Source organism: Eleutherodactylus coqui, chromosome 9 (assembly GCF_035609145.1).
Source record: "Eleutherodactylus coqui strain aEleCoq1 chromosome 9, aEleCoq1.hap1, whole genome shotgun sequence".
NCBI classification, from domain to species: Eukaryota; Metazoa; Chordata; class Amphibia; order Anura; family Eleutherodactylidae; genus Eleutherodactylus; species Eleutherodactylus coqui.
Genome location: NC_089845.1, coordinates 142663453 through 142681069, shown reverse-complemented (window position 1 = coordinate 142681069; position 17617 = coordinate 142663453). Strand labels below are relative to the sequence as shown.

Sequence of the window (17617 nt, the reverse complement as noted above, 5' to 3'; positions counted from 1 at the left end):
CAAGCTGATGGTAAGCAGGCAGCGCCCAGCAGAACAGTGTGGCACAAGCTGATGGTGAGCAGGCAGTGCCCGGCAGAACACTGTGGTACAAGCTGATGGTGAGCAGGTACTGCCCGGCAGAACAGTGTGGCACAAGCTGATGGTGAGCAGGCAGTGCCCGGCAGAACAGTGTGGCACAAGCTGATGGCGAGCAGGCAGCGCCTGGCAGAAGTGTGGCACAAGCTGATGGTTAGCAGGCAGTGCCCGGCAGAACACTGTGGTACAAGCTGATGGTGAGCAGGCAGTGCCCGGCAGAACACTGTGGTACAAGCTGATGGTGAGCAGGCAGTGCCCAGCAGAACAGTGTGGCACAAGCTGATGGTGAGCAGGCAGCGCCTGGCAGAAGTGTGGCACAAGCTGATGGTTAGCAGGCAGTGCCCAGCAGAACAGTGTGGCACAAGCTGATGGTGAGCAGGCAGTGCCCGGCAGAACACTGTGGTACAAGCTGATGGCGAGCAGGCAGCGCCCGGCAGAACAGTGTGGCACAAGCTGATGGCGAGCAGGCAGCGCCCGGCAGAACAGTGTGGCACAAGCTGATGGCGAGCAGGCAGCGCCTGGCAGAAGAGTGTGGCACAAGCTGATGGTGAGCTGAGCAGGCAGTGCCCGGCAGAACAGTGTGGCACAAGCTGATGGTGAGCAGGCAGCGCCTGGCAAAGGATTGTGGCACAAGCTGATGGTGAACAGGCAGCGCCTGGCAGAAGAGTGTGGCACAAGCTGATGGTGAGCTGAGTAGGCAGTGCCTGGCAGAACAGTGTGGCACAAGCTGATGGTGAGCAGGCAGCGCCTGGCAGAAGAATGTGGCACAAGCCGATGGTGAGCAGGCAGTGCCCGGCAGAACACTGTGGTACAAGCTGATGGTGAGCAGGCACCGCCCGGCTGTCATCCAGTCATCATGGGACGGTTGGATTTTCTCAACTCGGCAATCATCAAAGTCTTCTAAAAGTTACAACTGAAGTGGCCGTTCCATTATCTGCAATCAACATGTGAGCAGAGACAATTGCTAAATGCTGAAGCTGGCAGTTCCATTATCTTATCTCCGGCCCGCACAGCGGACATGTATACTGTGCTGCAGCCGGTTATGGCCTGACATATCTGACATGTAATAATGTGTGGAGCACTATTACAGTTGGGTCATGGACGTTCCTCCGTGTTGCCCACGGTCTCGCCAAATGCTCTAGACTTATGTAGCTTCTGATCTCCGTATTACGTGACCCGGGGGCACAATCATGATGGGTACGGACCATGCGTTTGCTCCGCGGCCCTGGAGTCTGTCTTGGCTTCACCTGGGTGGGAAAATTGCGCAAGATTTAAGTATTACAAAACGCACAAATATGAACCCCATTCTTTTGAACAGGTCATACACAGGAGCGATGTTTTCCTACACGGCACCGCGAAACAAACCGCGTCATGTTCTATCTTTCTGCGTGCTCTCGCAGCGCCCATTGTCTCCAATGAGGCCGGCGGCATCGCGAGGTCTCCCGTTGAAAACTATGGAAGAAACTCTGCGATCCTCCGCCATGGCTGACACCCGCGGGAGAGGATTGGTGGGAAGCGCGATATGATGGCGGGATTTACGGCCCCATATTGCGCTCGCCAGTGTGATGTTAGCCTAAGGCATGGCTCACACGGGCGTAATGTTTATTGCGTATTATCTGATGTTTGCGCAGATAATACGCGGCGAATGGATCCAATGAAAGTACTATATATAAAGCGGCACGATTTGGGGTCCTATTACAGATTTTGCATCGGGGTCCAGCGCTTACGCCTCTGATGTTGACCCTATAAAAAGAAATGCGTAATAAAAGGGCATGCTGGGATTTGTTGTCCGCTACGACTAAACCTCCACTGATGTCCACACGTATTTCATCTCGGTGTCTTCCAACCTGTCAGAGCCCTTCCTGGCAGATATACCGAATATTCCCCAAACCGCTACCTATGTGCCCCCTCCCCCTTCTGCCCTCATTTCCTCAAGACATGACAGAAGGAAGTTTTAGGGGTTCATTCCTTCTCACTGCTGTTTAATGCTGCGGCTGCTTTCTGTGCTTCCAGCAACTTCTTCCTCCCCTCCTCCTCCTCCTCTTTCCTTTATCCACTGGCTTCTGTGCTTTTTTTTTTTTTTGCTTCCTAGATCTTCAGTAAGCAATTATTCGACTGCACTACCGAGCCTGACCATCGGGTGTCGCTAGCGATGTGAATAATGGCTGCTTTTCAGTACCGACGAGCGTGAGGGCGGTGGACGATACCACCGCACAGACAGGGGACGCAGTTCACTTGTATTCACTAAAATTACCAGGGGATACGTCGTGCGTGAGAGGAGATTAAAGCATGAATTCTCAATACATTCCCATCCGCTATCTGTGCTATCCAGTATGGCCGAAGAGCGAGCTGCTGGGAGAGGAGGATACAGATGTGTCGAGGTCTCCCCCCCCTGGCCGCGCCTTGGTCCGTGCAGCCGCTGTCAGGGGAGGGGGCGGTGCGTGGACGCTCATTCTCTTTAGTGTTTGTCAATGTTGGAGGTGTGAGCAGCCCGGCCCGGGACAGCCAGGTAACTGTCGGCACGATACCTGGCGATTGTCGTGACACCCAGGCGACATAGTAGTGTGTGCAGCAGCGGGGATCAGTAAGGCATCCTCCCAGGGCTCAGGTACCCAGTGCATCCTAAGGCACATGCAGAGCATGCAGGGAGTAGAGGCTGCTGTGATGTCATGTGTGCCCAGGGTGTATATATATATCTCATGTCTGCATGCCACCCTGGGCAGCCCCAGACTGCTGCATCATGTGATCCAGTGCATAGTATATATATATATATGTACACGCATCATATGTACCCGTGTGCAGGCGACACGCTATAACGCAATGTACCGCTATACCGGGCTACACGGCCGCCGCGCTACTATACAGGCGCCATCGTTTAGGCCGGCCCTCTTCCAATTCGCCGCCCACCTCTGCCGCCGGATACGACTATTTTAGTAAATACTTGGGAATTCCCCCAATTCCGTTGTGTTCTCCTATCGCCGCCATATTCCTCCTAGAAACGTATGAATAAATTGACAACTGGGAGTGACAATTTGCGCGCGGCGAATAGACGGAGGTTCGTTCACCTACGTGGATTTTGCACGCGCATTTTAGAGCGTATTCTATCTTTTGCGCATCGAAGGTCCCCGTAGACGCCGTCAATAGAGAGCGCGCAAATGTGGGCGGAGAGGCGCCAAACAGGGCGGAATGCTGCTGGAAAAACGTACACACCTGGAACTGTTGAACCATTTTGCGTTCTTTTGCCGCCAGCGAATGAACATGCATGCGGGCGGAAAACGTACAGCGATCTACGCCGATGCGCACACAAAAAAGGTTGCACTGAGGCGGGCGCAATTGTACTTTTGGGAAGCCAGCCTTGGATTGTGTAGGGACACACCCCAACTGGTCACACCCAGTTGTCAGTTTAGTTATTTCAGGAGGAGTAATGGAGGAACGGCACCATGCAGGCGAGTGTGACGAAGTCGGGGAAGAGTTGACCGTCCCAACAGTAATTTGACTGCGTTTTTCCATTGAAGTGAATAAGAGGCGAGCTGCAATTCCAGACACAACCCACGGACGAGGGTGGCGCTGTGTTTGGAGAAAAGCGGACATGTTTTTCTAACTCTGGACAAGTCCTTTAAGTGACCCTCCAGTTTCAGGCCCGTGTCCTGAGCGGCGGAGGGATATCCCCTCCAGTGTCAGGCCCGTGTCCTGAGCGGCGGAGGGATATCCCCTCCAGTGTCAGGCCCGTGTCCTGAGCGGCGGAGGGATATCCCTTACAGTTGATATTTTCGGTTGTCCCTCTGATCTGCCAACAATCTTCAGACTACCTAATGCCCACAGTGTACTGCTAGTGTTAGACTACTAATGCTCTCTACCTGCTCTCTGATAGGCCAGAGCTTCTGACATGCTCAACACTGGCCAGTAAGAGAGCAGTACATTAGTTAGTCAGAAGATTGAGGCGGCCATTTTGAATAGCCAAAAATGGGACCGGAGGTGCAGGAGAGGGGGGGGGGGGGGGGGGGAAGCAGGTAAATATTCCCCTCTCCCGGGACAAAACTCACATTGTTGCGGTGCATTTGGAATCTGGCTGTAAGTTGTGTTCCATGAGTCGCTGTCTGAAATTTGTGTTTTTTGGCGAGTTGTAGGACATTTGTTTTTTTTTTTTTGACTTCTGTAACTTTATTAGTACTCTGTTCCTATACATTCATGATCCAGTGTTGTGTTGGCCAGACAAGTCTTGTCTACGATAAGACAATTACCTCGAGGACATATATTGCGCATCTACAGGATATCCCCGACCCCGTTCTGCACGGTGAGGCGGATAGCGATGGCGCGGTGACGGTGCATCGCTCTTCAGTCACGGCTCGGTGAGTTAAGGGAACGGTCAAGCATGTTTTATGGACGCAGATGGTTGGCCATAACCGCGCAGCATTCATTCTACGACTAGATGGCGCGAAATTCTTCCATTAGGCGGGGGGACCAAAAGCTGGGTCATCTCACCTATGGGATATTTACATTGGATATACTGTAAACGGGGAAACCACTTAGCCTGGGTTCACACAGGGCGGATTTGCCGCGGCAAATCCGCCCACGGCCGCTAATCTCGGGATTAGCCAGCCATGTGGACGAGATTTCTCAGAAATCTCGTCCACACGGGACGGCCAATCCGCTGCGGTAAGTCCGGCTGAAACCGCAGCGGAAAAGCTCCTCTATGGAGCGCTGGCCGCAACGGAAAAGCGAGCGCCGGGCCGCTTCAAAGCCGCCGCGGCTTAAACCACGGCGGTTCTCCCGGCGGAAATCTCGCGGTTTTTGCTGCGGCCAAACCGCGAGATTTCCGACGGGATTACGCCCTGTGTGAACCCAGCCTTAGGGTTCAGCTGACTTGGGAACAATGGCCGTTAAATGGGCGGTCCTCGTGCGTACTGTGTCTCCTTTGTTACCAGGTACATCGTTGCGGGGGCAGATAATTACTTGTAGAGTTTCTTGGCTGTAAAGACTCGCTAAAGGCGTCGTCTTACAATGAGGGGTTGTCCGGCAAAGAGTGTCTGTATTTAAAGGGGGTTTCCACACCAAATACTACTGATGATCTATCCTCCGGGTGTGGGTCATCGATAGCTGATTGACCGGGGTTCCATAGTTTAGGGATAAGTTGACGCATGGCCAGGAGAAAGAGTCGGCGTGGACTTGCTTTGGTCCTTGCCAGAGAGCCTGTTAGCAGTGTAAGGAGAGCTGTTTCTGGGGAGAAGGTCAAGGAGGAGTTAAACACTGTATTGTATAGGCTATTTACGTAGGCAGGAGTAGGGGGGCAGGACCACCATGTACGTAAGAAGGAGCATCTCCAGCAAATGTTTGGGGGCTGGAGAACATTTTGTCCACTTGCGATCCACGTTCTGTACCGTTAAGCCTCGTTCACACAAGCGATATTATATTGCTGGTCTTGCAGTTTCTCGAGGTGATACCGCGACTTTGTAGCACCACATGCAAGGATTTTTTTTGGGGGGGGGGAAGAAGAGGGGGGCTTAAAATATTCCCGGAAGTAAAAATAATACACATACATCACCTTAGAAGCGCTCTCCGATGCCGATGCAGCTTCTCCATGGGTCCCCTGACACTGTTTCTCCTCCTGATCTTCTGGCTGGGGATTGAAAGTCCCCGCCTCCTGGAAGCGCTTGCTGTGATTGGCTGACGCTTAGCCAATCAAAGCCAGTGCTCGATGGGTGGCTGTGATTGAACCACTCACAGACATTCATCGAGCGCTGGCTCTGATTCGCTGACGCTTAGCCAATCAGTCAGTGCTTCCAGGAGGCGGGGACTTTTCAATCTCCGGCCAGAAGATGATGAAGAGAAACAGTGCCGGGACCCGGGGAGAAGTTGCGGCGGCGTAGAGCGTGTCTAAGGTGATATATGTGTATTATTTTTTTCCTGCAGCCAGGGCTTAGATTATAGCTTTGACAGTAGGATTTCCTACTGCCAAAGTTGCATCCTGCCGCATAAAAACCGCGTTTTCGTGCAATGCAACAGAGAGGAAGGCTTCATAGGGAAACATGGGCTGCAAAACCTCACGAGTCGCGTGCATATCACCGGACCCACAAGGTTTTTGTGTCAGAATGTTGGATCCTGCAAAACATCACATGTGTGAAGTAACCCATAGGAAACCATGGGCTTCACATACATGCGATTTGTAGCATTATAGCAACGCGACAGATCCGCGCCACTTTGTTGCCCGTGTGAACGAGGCCTTAAGGAGAGAAGTTTATAGTTGAGTTCTTGGTACTAAGCTGGACCTAGAAGTATGGTGACAGGATAAGGACTCCTTCACACGGGCGGCAGCGATATCGCATCTCTGCAATATCGCGATTTTGTGTCGCTCTTTTGTTGCGATTTTTAGGGGGCTTGAAATTTAAGCCCTACCCTGAAAATAAACCTAATCTGCATTAAAAAAAAAAACCCAAAACAATACATTACCTAACAGGTGCTGTCGGCTCCGCTGCGCGTCTCCTTTGCTTCGCCTCAAGGAAGCGCCTGCTCTGATTGGTTCTCAGGGGCCACAGCTCAGCCAATCACTGCAGAGCTCGATGAACCACAATCACAGGCATCGCATTGAATGGCTGTGATTTGTTCATTGAGCTCTGCAATGATTAGGTGAGCTGCGCAGCTCGAGAACCAATTGGAGCCAATGCTTCCTGGAGACGGGGATTTTGAACCTCCAAACCAGGAACTGCTGGAGGAAAACTACAAGCAAGTCTGCCGCAGCTGCGGAGGAGATGTGTGCGCGGAGCGCACAGCGCCTGTCAGGTGATGTTGTGTCTATTTTTTTTATCACCAACCCCCTGGTTCCCACACTGCCCCCTCTGAAGATCGTGCAGCGCACAGAAATCTGACTTTTTAAAAATCTTTCGGATTGGCTTTGCATGCAGATCTATGGGAGAGCGAACTCGCAGCAATCTGAAGAGAGTCGTATTGCTGTGCGCCGTGCGATCTTCAGAGGGGGGGCACTGCAGGAACCGGGAGGGGAGTATAAAAAAAAAGCATCCCCGACTCCCGGTCACCCAACAGAATAGCACCATAAGTTCATAGTGCTGCAGGGAGGTAACGGGTTCCTCTTAAATATTTCCTTCCTCTGAGCGCGCCAAACTTTTTTTTTTATTGGAATAATTTTAAAAAATTCTCCCTATCCAGATATTGTAGTTACATATTTGTTACGGCGCCTCTGGTGTTCTTTAGGTTTCCTCCCAATTGCGCACGTTTCGGCCTTACTGAGACAATTTTTTTTCAGCATTTAGCGCTTCAATTTGAGCGCTGTCAGAGGCTGCCATTGTTTTCGATGGGCCTCTCAGACAGCACCGCGGTTTTCGAACGGAGTCTGTTCTATCTTTGGGTGTTTAGCGCTCCTCATCAATGTTGCGCTCGAGTGTGAGCGAGGCCTTAAACTAGTTTTTGGAGTAAACGGAACTCCAGACAGTTGGAAGTTGGTCAGAAAGGTGTAACTTGCACTTTTTTTGTGGCGCTTGCCAGCTTTCAAAGGTACTGAGAAAAGTGAAGGCTCTGAACCATGAAAAGTAGTCGACACTTTTTAGATAGTTAATAATACTAAAACCAGAAAGTGGCGCACGTTTTCACCCCGATTTGCGCCCGCTCATAGTGGGTGTAGATTTAATTTTCTAATTTTATAACCGTTTAAAATGCACTAATTTTATTAAGAGACGTGAACATTCTGTAAGGCCCCTTCCACATGGGCGACAGAGATACCGCTGTGAGAAAATCGCAGAGTTATTGCGACTGTCACATTCTTTTGCTGGGATTTTTTTGGGGGTGTGTGTGTGTGTGTGTGTGGGGGGGGGGGGGTTGAAATATAAGCCCTAACCCAAAGATAAGGCCTAGCTGCATTAACAAATAAAACCCAAAAACATTACCTAACAGGCGCTGTCATCTCCACCGCACTTTTCCCACTGAAGCTCCGCTGCACTGGTTTGCAGTCTTTAGGTAGGCAGTTCACAACTCCCGCCTCCAAGAAGCCCTGGCTCTGATTGGCTGAGCCGTTTTGCTTGAGAAACAATCAATGCAGCGCTTGATGAACCAATCACAGCCATTTAATACAATGTCTGTGATTGGCTCATCGAGCGCTGCATTGATTGGCTGAGCTGAGACGCTGCTTCCTGGAGGCGGGATTTATGAATCCCCTAACCAGAAAGCGGCGGCTGAAGACTGCAAACAAGTGCAGCGGAGCTTCGGGAGGAGAAGTGCGGCGGAGCGGACAGCGCCTGTTAGGCTTATTTTAGGGGAAAAAATAGGACTTCCTACTGTTAAAGTTGAAAAACATGACTTCATGCGATCCAACACAAAGGAAGCCTTCTTAGGGAAACATGGGCTACAAAACAGCGCAAATCATGGCAATATTCAGCAGGTCACGATTTTTTTTCTCTCGCAATGTAGCAGCCTACAAAATATTGCTAATATGAAGGAACCCGTTGGGAAGCATCGGCTTCACAAACGTGATTTGTAGCATTGTGAGAAAATCGTGTGATTTTTGTCGCCCGTGTGAAAGAGGCCAGAATTCAGTCCAACGACTGTCCAAATGAAAGCTTCAGATCATTGGTTTTCACAGTTTGCCGCTTCAGAATTTTGAGATCTTCCCGTCAGATGTTTCTATGGTGCGTTCTTTTAAAAGCAAACAGCAATCCTTCCCCAAGAAGAAGTTGTCGTTGTGCCGCAAAGCCCGGCATGCAGTTCCATCTCAGGCAGATCTGTGAATGATGAGTTGTGGTGATTAGATGGACGGTCTTGTCACTGGAGGCCCTACAGGTGGTTCCCCCCTCTTGGCCTATAAGAGGCTCTCGGAGGCTCCTTGTGTGTAGTGACCTCTTCTTCCGCTTGTGTAGCGCTTGTTGACCACTAGACACCTCTACAACACAGAGAAGAGATTTCACCCCCGTTACCAGAGTCTGAGAGGGGCGCATTATTGGGATGTGAGGAGCTGGGTGGTCATATCCATGAATCGTCCCCCCACCAGCCGTTCTGACCAGACTGTTAGGAGGTGCTGGGTCCAGTGGATGTGTGAGGACACACAAGGTGACCAGGCTCAGGACGCCCCCTACAGACCACCAGTAGAGAGGAGCATCTGATTGTCCGACAAGCATGAGCAGCTCCAACTGATTCATTGTTTGCTGTGCAGAGACAGGTGCTTGGCTTTAGGATATTTGGTTTTACTGCACCCATTACATGCTTTTGATACCCACAGCCGCCTCTGTTTGCAGTAGTGTTGTGAACGATGAAACTGGACACTAAGGAGTGGAAGTGGGTTCTCTTCAGTGACAAATCTGGGTTTAGTTTTGGTGCTGATGACGGCCGTGTTCGCATCATACAGAACATGTATGGCTCCGCCTCCCATATCACATCTTGTACCCAATCTAAAGGGAATACAACAGGGTAGTAGAGCCTCCATGCCCACCTGTATCACATCTTGTATCCAAGCTAGAGGCGGTACAACAGGGTACTAGAGCCTAAATGCCCACCCGTATCACATCTTGTATCCAAGCTAGAGGTGGTACAACAGGGTACTGGAGCCTCCATGCCCACCCGTATCACATCTTGTATCCAAGCTAGAGGCGGTACAACAGGGCACTAGAGCCTCCATGCCCGCCTGTATCACATCTTGTATCCAAGCTAGAGGCGGTACAACAGGGTACTAGAGCCTCCATGCTCACCTGTATCACATCTTGTATCCAAGCTAGAGGCGGTACAACAGGGCACTAGAGCCTCCATGCCCACCTGTATCACATCTTGTATCCAAGCTTGAGGCGGCACAACAGGGTACTGGAGCCTCCATGCCCGCCTGTATCACATCTTGTATCCAAGCTAGAGGTGGTACAACAGGGTACTAGAGCCTCCATGCTCACCTGTATCACATCTTGTAATCTTGTATCCAAGCTAGAGGTGGTACAACAGGGTACTAGAGCCTCCATGCCCACCTGTATCACATCTTGTATCCAAGCTTGAGGCGGCATAACAGGGTACTAGAGCCTCCATGCCTGCCTGTATCACATCTTGTATCCAAGCTTGAGGCAGTACAACAGGGTACTAGAGCCTCCATGCCTGTCCATATCACATCTTGTATCCAAGCTTGAGGCGGTACAACAGGGTACTAGAGCCTCCATGCCTGTCCATATCACATCTTGTATCCAAGCTAGAGGCGGTACAACAGGGTACTAGAGCCTCCATGCCTGCCCATATCACATCTTGTATCCAAGCTAGAGGCGGTACAACAGACTACTAGAGCCTCCATGCCTGTCTGTATCACATCTTGTATCCAAGCTAGAGGTGGTACAACAGGATACTAGAGCCTCCATGCCTGCCCATATCACATCTTGTATCCAAGCTTGAGGCGGTACAACAGGGTACTAGAGCCTCCATGCCCGCCTGTATCACATCTTGTATCCAAGCTAGAGGCGGTACAACAGACTACTAGAGCCTCCATGCCTGTCTGTATCACATCTTGTATCCAAGCTAGAGGCGGTACAACAGGGTACTAGAGCCTCCATGCCTGCCCATATCACATCTTGTATCCAAGCTAGAGGCAGTACAACAGACTACTAGAGCCTCCATGCCTGTCTGTATCACATCTTGTATCCAAGCTAGAGGCGGTACAACAGAGTACTACAGCCCCCATACTACCCATATCACATCTTGTATCCAAGCTAGAGGCGGTACAACAGGGTACTGGAGCCTCCATGCCCGCCTGTATCACATCTTGTATCCAAGCTAGAGGCGGTACAACAGGGTACTAGAGACGGTACAACAGGGCACTAGAGCCTCCCTTCATGTGATGCTATGCATCATGACATGAATAATATAAAAGACAATAGTCCGTAATAAACGACACAAACCCCTTTGATTTCTATAAGGCTGCAGCATTTATTTAAAGGGTTACCAACTTAAAGTAATGTTCAATAAACGAATCGGTACTGTATAAATCCTCTTGTCATGACACTTGGTCATACAGACTCAAGTCTGCCAAGTCCAAAATTGAATTAAAGTATTGAAACCATGTCCACCCTCGTGAAGCGGGCAACAACCCGCCTCAACCAATTCCCCCACTATAGCCTAATTTAGGGAGGGCGGGTAAATGTCCAGTCCTCAACTAACAGCTGGATGCCAGGGTCCCGCTTCTCTTTCTATAGGCTCCAGATCTTGCCGCCAGCCGCTGGACAGCTAATCCAGCGCTGTCACCAAGCCACCTGATTCTCCAGGCAGATGTTCTAGAAAGTGCTCAAGGATTCCTCAGCTGACCCTGAAATGATGTCTCATAGGTGTTACACAAACGGCCTCTTAAGGGCTCCTTCATACTGGCCAGAAATTTAAACGCCTTGCATCCAGGGGTTTCACATGGATTGCGATGGTGATATTGGGCTGTGAAGCCGGCCGTAGGCCTCATGTCCACGGGCACGCACGGTTTCCAAGTGTTGAATGCCGCAGCAGATTTCACCCGTGCCCGCAGCCATGAGGCCTAAAAAGACATTTACTCACCTGACCGGCTAACGTGCGGGTCTTCTCCGTTGCATCTGGATCTTTTTTCTTCTGCACGGCGGATGCGCTTGGCATGTGCTGCCCGAATGCGCCATGCTTTTTTTTCTTTTTTCTGAATCTCCCGCTTCCCCGCGGATCTGCAGCACGGATACACTGTCCGCTGTCGTGGATCAGACTGCTTCCATTGACTTCAATGGAAGCTGTCTGTGCGGGAAAGCGCAGAAAATGCAGCATTCTATGCATGTTTTCCCGCATGTGCGATACGCACACCGGGGAAAAAATGACATCCGCAGGTATTTAATTACCTGCGGATGCCCAATGAATGTCTATGGGCATATTGAACTGCGGATCATCCGCAATTCAATTGTGCCCGTGGAAATGAGGCCTAATAAAGAAAAAAAACGAACCATATTAACCGTTTAACGCCCGTGTTCTATGTGGCCTCTGCTCCTACATGTCCCATTGGCCTTACATGGAATCCAATGCGTCACGACACAAGAATAATAAAATACTAATAATCAGTAATAAACACACAATTTGAGTTCTAAAGGGCTGCTGTATTTATTTACAGGGTCACCCAGCTTTAATTGGTATGCAATAAATGTGCATTTACATAAATCGCCAACATTTAAGCCCTGTTCAGAGACTTCTATTCCTTCAGACTCAGTTCTGTCAAGTCCAAAACTGCACAAAACTGTTGGAAACCATGTCCACCTGCGTGATCCGGGTGACAACTCGCCGCCAGCCGTGACCTCAGCGATGACCCGGCCCACCCGGCATGGCAGCCTTCTGATTTATAGTTTGAAGATGGACACTAACTATATCTGATGTCTGATAAATGGACAGTCGCTTCTGTAAAAGCCGGGTAAAAACTCCGCTAACTAAAAGTGGTGAAAAGTAAAGTCTCCACAGGATGGCAAAAAGTTTTCAATTGCCTTGTTCAATTATTTTCTAATCTCCTCAATGAAATAGAAGTCAGGAAGGGACCCAATTTGATATATGTATCTATGAGACATTTCCACTTTTATCATTTCCCTACACAGCTCTCATTCAGCGCTATGTAGCCCGGTTAAAAAAAACGCTTCTGCCTTCTCCTCCGGGTCCTTGGCTGTGACTAACGACCTGATGCTGTTAGATTGCAGGAGCTTTAATCCTGCGCCGTCTTTTTACCATTGGCCAGAATTAAAGCCCATGATCAAGCACCGTAAATCTACGAGTTTTCTCTTCGTTTCCTGAGATCTCCTTCACACAGTCGATTGCGATATTGCCACGAGAAAATCACGGCAAAATCCCAACTTTTTTACCGTGATTTTTTAGCGTTGGCGCAGATTTTTCTCGCAAGAATATCAATGACACTTGTGATTTTTCTCGCAGGTTTTTTTTTTTCACTTGATATATATTTTTTTTTTTAACTGCCGGGAAAATCTTGGATGCATATGAACTCTATTGAATGGAACCATGATGGTTTGGTACATGAGTGATATAAATTGTGGCATGGCCTCACTTTTTGGGCATTGGGAGACCAATCTGATCCTCTAGGGAGCATGAAACTTGCAAGAGGATTGGAACTTCACAGATGTGATGCAAGGCTCTTTTTGCCTGAAAAACGTCTTGCATCTGTGGGTAAATTGCGCGTTCACAAGCGTGATATCCAGCCCAGTTTCATGGCCCGATATCGCGCTCTCCTGTGTGTAGGTATCCTAAATCATCTCAACGGTATTTTCCAAATCTCATTACCTCCTGCGTGCAAAACTCAGATGTCAGTTCCGGGCCAAACCCCCCTCTAACCTGTAATCTCGGCTATTAATCTATCCCCATTTTAAATCTCGAACCTCTTCCCAAAAAAATGTGACTCTCTAGAGCCATCCAGTACAGATTCTCAGTGTAGCTTCACTCTGAAGCCCTGCTCCGGGCCCAAAAAACAAAGTTAGGACTCATTTATCCAGACATCTTCCCTTTTTTAGGTGTCGCAGAGCAATATAATTAGCAGTTTTGGCTGAACATACAGCCTAAAACGCGTCGAATCCCATCTTTCCTATTGGTCCTTCACTAGTGGCCGCGATCCTGAATGAAAGCGGAGTAACTTCATCCCAATAAAACGAAAGATTTCTTTTAAACTGTAATAAACTGAAAAAGGGAAAAAAGATCCATCAGCATGAATTACTAGAGGTCCGCTACATAAGGGCTGAGATTCACCAAAAGCAATAAACTATGAACCGCACATAGATCTGAGTTAACCAAACTGTTCACCCGAATCCGAACGCCTCGACCCGAGCTATCCGTTTTAGATGGACGCAGCAATAATTTAACACAACCTTCGCCAAAACTCACATTTGACAGTAATGGAGGAGACAGACACCTCGGACCTCAACTAGAACCAACGGGAAGAGCACAAAAAAAAGCCAATAAAAGGGCGCAATGAAACAACAATGCTTCATATTCTGAGAAGCAAAGGCAAGACAGATACTAATTCAGCTAATAAATGGGATCCCGGCGATCAGGCCCAGACGCTTTACATCTATAGCCTTTAGGCCGGCTGCACATGACCGGGTTGGATTTCGCATGCCCTGTGCCCAGCATTAATCCGCGCGTACCTGTCACTTCTGCTTCTCTGCACTGTGGATGGTCCGCTCGGCTCGCCGTTGGACATGCGCTGTACAAATTTTTCCCCCCTTTAAACCCCTGCTTTTCCCGTGTCAATTGCGGAAGGGTCGTGGGTCAGATGGCTTTCATTGACTTCCACGGAAGCTGTCTGCGTAGAATCGGCGCAAAGATAGAACATTCTGCGTTTGTTTTCTTTTCCCTCCTTATATATGAAATATAAGCCCTAGCTACACTACATTAAAAAAATAAATAAAAATACTCGCCTAGCAGGCGCCGTCTGGGGCCCTCCCACCGGTGCTCCGGCAGGCTTCTGTGCAGTTTTCAACGCCAACAGAGCATCTCTTGCTGATGACGGGGTTTGAATACCCCGCCTCCAGCGAGCCATTGGTCTGATTGGCTCATGCAGCGCTCGATTAGCCAATCGCAGAAATTCATTGAGTGACCTAATTCAATGGCTGTGATTGGCTGAGGCGGCGCTTGTGAACCAATCAGGGCAATCGCCTGCTGGGGCGGAGGAATTCAAGCCCTGTCACTGGCAAGAGATGCTCTGTCGGCATTGAAAACTACGCGGTAGCCTGCCTGTGGCCAGTGGGAGGGACCCAGACGGCGACTGCTAGGTAAGTATAAGACACCCCGGAAAATAAGACCCTGTACCTCTTTTGGGGCGAAAATTAACGACAAAGTCTTATTTTTGTGGAAAAAACAGTTTTAATAGTAATGCCTAATAATGCCAAAAAAGGACATGGGGAAAGCGGTTTTCTCATGTGCCAGAGGGACACCAAAAAATTCAGCAATTTTACACTCCATTATACAGCGGTATCTGGACGACCAATAAACAAAAAATCATCCAAATAGCGCATGATGCCAACTGATGGAAACCCGCGTGCCGCAACTCGCTCTTGAAAGACGAGACTTCAAAGTAAAAACAGGATAAAGAAAATCCCTACAGGGAGGCAAAGTGAAACTTCCCTCCAAACTGGAAACCTAAAGAATTCTAGCCAGAGGGGGACAGGTAAAAGGCGAAAAGCGCATTCGATAGCCGCTTTGGCTAATAAGGCATTCTGAGTTGAGCGCTTTAACAAAACCAGTGCAGAATCAAAGGAAGCATGATAAATTATTATCAATATCACCATCAACTGACAAATTAGTGGGGTGGGATAAATGATGAAGAATACGAAAATTATCCGGATCCTCTTTCGGGACAACCGCTAGTGATAGTGGAGATAGTCCCCCTATTACCAAATTTAGACTATCAAAAGGGCCAACAACACGGCCCTCAGCCACGTCATGATGCATGTCCAGGCTTTAAATGATTAATTCATGAACAACCTGAACTTATAAACTCAGGAACAAAAAACCCGCACTAATTAGCCTTCAGGCGGGCGGCATAGACTTCTATCCAGGAAAGCATTCTTGGACGCCTCACTGCTATCAAGGTTTTTGGGTAAAAACTCTCTACCAGAGGCCTGGACATTTAGCTGAGCAACTCTTTTAAAACGCCGCAGCATGATGTGTCCCACTACAAAAGAAGCATTCATGGCAGTATATACAATTCTGTAATCCCTTATATTAACCCTTTCCAATCCAATTTGTATCCGGATTTTCCTAGGGGGCTTACTCTTTTTCTGCCATTATACAATGGTGCTATCTGCTGGCTAAAGCCAGTACTGCATGAGGTGACACGTTGGATAGGCTCCGACGGCAGAGAGGCTGGCAATATACAGTAAGAGAACCCCGAAGGACGTCTTCCAACATCGGAGCTGTACAGCCTCAAATCATAATGTCTTCAGAGGTCAGACAGTGGATTGGAAAGGGTTAAAGGCGTAGCAGACGCATTTATAAAAGTCAGGCCGCCATCCTTGACCGTAACGTTAGGATGAACTGCTAATTTTTGGCAAAATATTTAGTCATACGAATATTAAGAAGGGCCGCCAAAATTATGATGATCCTCTAAAATGATGTTGATACCGTCAAATAACCCGGAAGCGCCGACCTGTGACAAAACAGCCGAAAATATACAAAAGGCTTGTAGCCAATTACACTGCTCAATACCATTTTTGCATCTGGTGTGCGATATGTCAATTCTTATGGATTATTGGGTGTAAAATCTGAATTTACCTTTAGAAATGATGTATCACATAAGGTTTTAATGTAATTTTAGATTTTTTTCAGTTTTTTTTTTTAAAGGTTTTTGTGTTTGTGCTCATTTTCTGGTGAAGCTAAACTCTTTATTCGAATGTAATACACAGTGGATGAAGTTCTAGAAATGGTCACTAGATGGCAGAACAATATAGTTGAGCAGGAAGGTTACCGTCATGAGCCTATCTGTACTGCTGTTTAGTGTTTGCTGTAATCTGCATGAAGCAGTTCTCTTCATTCCTATCTCAGGATATCGGTATTCTTTGAGTTTCATTCACAGATACATTAACAGAAAAACATTATTGAGTTCTGAGTGTTTTTTATATTTAAAAGTCGACTATTTGACAATACCGTATTATCATCCATGTAATAGTGCTGTGTATCTCAGAGATGGGATGTTTAGAATCTGATTCTCCCACTGACCTCGGCACCCCAAAATTAGTGACCCCGACCTGTTTTCAAACCAGATACAAAAAAATGATTTCACAGGCGCTTTCCTCCGCTGCTCGGCCTCCTGGTCATCGACCTTTTTATTGGACTTTGTCGCCAGCTGTTTTGCTCACGGCCATGAGGACAGCAGTTCTAAAACTTCATGGGTTATTTCAACATATCGACACCTGACTAACATCTGCTCCCCTCTCTAAACTGGGTCTAACAGAAGCGGCCTCCCAGGGGGGACTCGGACCTCCGCTTGACAGCCCAGAATATGTAGATGGGCAGCACTTTGGGCCTTTGTCACTGCCACGCTTCTTGCGGGCAGCGTTGGTAGGGAGTAGCGCCTCCGTTCTCTCTTGGTTCTTTCCAGCACTATTACTACTTCTCAGTCACGGACCTCTTCAACATTCCCGCGCCTTACAGCGTCCGCTCCAGGGCTGTCCTACAGGGAAAGGGGGGTGGCGCCAAGCACCGCTTCAGCCATTTTTCACCGTCGGCTTCAGTCAATATCTGGATCTTCCCGACAGCCGCTGGACAGCAAAACCAGCGCCCTCACCAAGCCACCTGACCTCCAGGTAGATGTTCCGGACAGTGCTCAAGGATTTCCTGCTTGACCCTATCATGACATCTCGGCACAGGTGAGTTACACAAGCGCCCTCATAATAGAGGGAACACCCCACCCATTTAACGCCTGGATCCCATGTGTCCCCTGCTCCTAAATGTCCCATTGGCTTGACATTAGGGTCTAGTACTCTCCCCCGTACGATCAGCAGAACACAAGAATTGATCCGATAGAACGAGAGGACTATGTAGACCGCAGGAGAACTGCGGCAACGGTACTGGTCCTTTTACACCAAAG

At 48.9% G+C, this 17617-nt stretch overlaps 1 protein-coding gene across 4 annotated transcripts in view; it reads left to right on the top strand.

Moving 5' to 3' along the window:
* Nucleotides 1-2498: 2498 nt before the first annotated feature.
* STAU2 (staufen double-stranded RNA binding protein 2) overlaps nucleotides 2499-17617 on the top strand; it is a 271721-nt gene continuing 256602 nt past the window's right edge. For all 4 annotated transcript variants that reach the window (XM_066578585.1, XM_066578583.1, XM_066578584.1 and 1 more), the window contains exon 1: nucleotides 2499-2584. The gene's annotated coding sequence lies outside the window, so the exon portion shown is untranslated. The remainder of the gene's footprint in view (nucleotides 2585-17617) is intronic.